General features: G+C 41.6%; 1 protein-coding gene and 1 non-coding gene across 3 annotated transcripts in view; one reads left to right on the forward strand and one right to left on the reverse strand.

Moving 5' to 3' along the window:
* Nucleotides 1-4,085, forward strand: part of DIP2B (disco interacting protein 2 homolog B) — a 264,125-nt gene that overhangs the window by 153,832 nt on the left and 106,208 nt on the right. For both annotated transcript variants that reach the window (XM_023513708.1, XM_023513709.1), the window contains exon 3: nt 3,538-3,666. The gene's annotated coding sequence lies outside the window, so the exon portion shown is untranslated. The remainder of the gene's footprint in view (nt 1-3,537; nt 3,667-4,085) is intronic.
* On the reverse strand, nt 2,171-2,277 carry LOC111725550. Its single transcript, XR_002773589.1, has one exon. It is a non-coding gene; the product is annotated as a U6 spliceosomal RNA (small nuclear RNA).

Here is a 4,085-nt window from a genome sequence, read left to right on the forward strand (position 1 = left end):
CTACATTTAGTAAGTTTCACATGTACCCTTGTAAGATACACCATAGGTGTGGTCCCACCAATTACCCATCCTTCCCCCTTCCCTCTTCTCTCCTCCCTTTCCCCATATTCCTGGGCTATAATTGGGTTATCTACCATGGGTGATAAAGAGAGACACTGTCTCTTACAAAAAAAAAAATTAAAAAATATTATTTCGGCTCGGCGCCTGTGGCTCAAGCGGCTAAGGCGCCAGCCACATACATCTAAGGTGGTGGGTTCAAATCTCCAGCCCAGGCCCGCCAAACAACAATGATGGCTGCAACCAAAAAATAGCCAGGCATTGTAACGGGTGCCTGTGGTCCCAGCTACTTGAAAGGCAGAGGCAGGAGACTCACTTGAGCCCAACAGTTGGAGGTTGCTGTGAGCTGTGATGCCACAGCACTCTACCCAGGGGGACAGCTTGAGGCTCTGTCTCAAAACAAAAAAAAAGATAATTTAGGTTGATGAAAACTTCAGTTTACAACCCCAGCCATTTCAAAATCCCTGTGTCTGAAACATGTTCTGCTCAGTTGATATGTTTTGTAATGAAAAATCTCAGTTGCCAAGAACCATCAAAAACAGCATTTCTAGATCCCTAAAAACATGTTAGTTAAGAGCACCCTAAAGTATACTCATTCTTCCTTGCCTTCTTCACCACAGTATATAAAAAACAATCTAGACTTTTTTTTTAAAACTTTTAAAAATTCTATTTAATAGTTTTATGGACCAAGAATTTGGGCAGTGGGAGGTGGCCTATGGCTCAAAGCAGTAGGGCACCAGCTCATATACTGGAGGTGGCGGGTTCAAATCCGGCCCTGGCCAAAATCTAAAAAAAAAAGAGATTGGGCAGTGCTCATTGTGCTCCACATGGTGCAAACTGGGGTCATTTCGTGATTTTGCCTCCTATGTAGCAGATGGGACGTTCTGGACAGTCGTAAGATGGCTTAGTCACCTTTAGATCCCTTTGCAGGGGCGGGTAGAAAGCTAAGCTGGGACTGTTAACTAGAGAATCTACACATGGCCTCTCTAGGCCTCTCCAGCGTGCTAGCATGTTTTTGTTTTTTTAAGTGGTATAACATTGTCATTATGAATCTCAATTCCTATAATGCTTTGTGCTGTCAGTCTTCACCTGAGTGTGTGGCACTGTTGCTTATACTCCCTGGACTATTGTGCTTTGGGCCTGCTCTTTTATTTTTTGGCTTAATAAGCTGATTCTCACCTGCAATCTAGAGCAGTACATTTGCTGCATAGGTGATATCTTACTGTAATATGGGCATTTAATTTGCTAGGTGTATATGTGCCTTCCTCGGGCACAACTAAGTGTTATTTAAGAAACTTACTGGTAAGTGTGCCTTAAAGAAGGAAATTCTGTGGTATATGCCAACATGGATGAACCTGGAGGTCTTTTTGCCAAGTGAAATAACCCAGTCACAAAAAGGGCAAAGACCGTGTGATTTCACTGGCTTGAGGTCTCTAAAATAGTAAAACTCACAGGAGCACAGAGCGGGATGGTGTTTGTCAGGGGATAGTGTTTGTCAGGGGCCGATGAGGGGGCATTGTTATTTGACACGTATAAAGTTTCAGTCATGCAGGAAGAGTAAGTTTGCTGTGCCTGTGGTTAATAATAGCATAGTGTATACTTAAAATTCTATTGAACGAATAAAGCTCATGTCAGATGTTCTTACTAGAATTTTTTTAAAGAAATGACTTAAGAGTTAATCTTTATTTTATTTTATTTTTTAGAGACAGAGTTTCACTCTATTGCCCTCGGTAGAGTGCTATAGCATCACAGCTCACAGCAACCTAAGCTCTTGGGCTTAGGTGATTCTCCTGCCTCAGCCTCCCGAGTAGCTGGGATTACAGGCGCCCACCACAACACCCAGTCTATTTTTTGTTGCAGTTTGGCCGGGGCAGGGTTTGAACCCACCATCCTCAGTATATGTGACTGGTGCTCTATTCACTGAGCCACAGGCGCTGCCCTAATCTTTTTTTTAAAGACACTAAAATATTAGAACTTAGTGTTTTTATTTAGCTTATTTTTAACCCTTCTCCATATGTTTTTTTTATTTTCAGGGTACAAACAACTAGGTTACAATGTTTGCATTTGTTAGCTAGAGTCCCTCTTATAGTCGTGTCCTGCAGCCAAGAGGTGTAAAAATATGAAACACTTCACAAATTTGCATGTCATCCTTGTACAGGGGCCATGCTAATCTTCTCTGTATTGTTTCAGCTTTAGTATACATGCTGCCAAAGTGAGCGTGCTTTTTTTTTTTTGTATAAAATTTATTTAGTTATTTATTTTTGAGATAAAGTCTCACTTTCTTGCCTTTGGTAGAGTGCTGTGGCTTCATAGCTCACAGCAACCTCAAACTCTTGTGATATAAGTGATTCTATTGTCATAGCCTCCTAAGTAGTTGGGACTAAAGGCATCCGCCACAATGCCCAGCCATTTTTTAGAGACAAGGTCTCGCTCTGGCTCAGGCCTTTGAGCTCAGGTAGTCCACCTGGCTTGGCCTCTCAGAGTGCTAGGATTATAAGTGTAAGCCACCATGCCTGGCCTTTTTTAAAATTTTATTTTATTCTATTTTATTTATTTATTTATTTATTTTTAGGTTTTTGGCCGGGGGTTGGTTTGAACTGGCTACCTCCGGCATATGGGGCCAACGCCCTGCTCCTTTGAGCCACAGGCGCCGCCTAATTTTATTTTTTTGAGACAGAGCCTCACTCTGTTACCCTGGGTAGAGTGCTGTGGCATCATCATAGCTCACTGCAACCTTAAACTCTTGGGGTCCATTGATCCTCTTGCCTCAGGCTGCAAAGTAGCTAGAACTACAGGATCCCACCACTACACTCAGCTAGTTTTTCTATTTTTAGTAAAGATGGGATCTCACTCTCACTCAGGCTGGTCTGCAACTCCTAAACTCGAGCAATCTACCCTACTCAGGCTCCCAGAGTGCTAAGATTACAGTAGTGAGCCACCACGCCCAGTCCTTCTCCATATTCTGATAAAACAATAAATGTTGAGAGGGCAGATATGGGGACAGGGTCAGTGGTGACTCCAGTTGGGAGAGGGGCTAGTGGACTTGAAGCTATACTTGCATAATAAGTACCTTCCTTTTGCTTAATTACACGTTTGTCTGGAGTGATAAATGGCATGGCATGACATCTTGGCTAACACTGCCAACCTATTCCTTGTGCAGAACTGGGAGGGTCTTTTGTACCCCTCAACTCTCTCATCACCATCACTCCTTGGAATCTCTAGAGTAGCCTTTCACTTTACATATACATGTATCTTCTTACTGTTTGTCTCTTATTACCCTGTGACAATTAAGGCTCTAAGATCATATTTTTTAGCCTGAATGTTTTTGTATTATATTTATGTGTGTATTTTAAAGTTCTCTAACCCTTTACTGTAAATGGAATAATAGTACCTCAGAGTGTTGTGAGAATGTTTAAAGTGCTCAGAAAATGTTAGCTATTACTGTTATTTGGTAACCATCATCTAAATTTTCTTTTGTAGAAACTGATTCAGCAGTACAGAAAGAACTTAGGAACCAGACACCTGCTCCATCTGCAACTCAAACTTCCGCTCCCTCTAAGTATCACCGAACCCGATCTGGGGGAGCCAGGGATGAACGATATCGATCAGGTGAGAAGGAACTGCAAAAGAACCAGCTGAATAGTTACTGCTGACTATGTTGTGAATTATGTATTCTGAGAACTTCTAATATTTGCTTTGTTTTTGTTTTCCCTTGAATTATCAAAAGGTCTGTATTATTTCATTCACTGATCATTTATTTTATGTGATAAAATGTTGAGTGTCTACCTTGTGAGGGGGAAAGTGGATACTCCATGTTTGCTGGAGATACAGCAGAAAGGCAGTGGGAATAAATAAGTAAACCAAAAATGAAGGGTTCGGTCACATGGTAGGGTACTGGGATTGCTCAGTAGACTCTGTTGGCAGGGGTAGGTCCTTTTGTGTTTGCCGGAGCTGTTGAAGTAACTAATCTTTTAACTAACAGAACAAGAACCAAAACTTACATGATGAAATTTCAAATTAAGGCTGGC

This window comes from Otolemur garnettii, unplaced genomic scaffold, assembly GCF_000181295.1.
Source record: "Otolemur garnettii isolate 467f Iridium unplaced genomic scaffold, OtoGar3 scaffold00043, whole genome shotgun sequence".
In the NCBI taxonomy this organism is placed as follows: domain Eukaryota; kingdom Metazoa; phylum Chordata; class Mammalia; order Primates; family Galagidae; genus Otolemur; species Otolemur garnettii.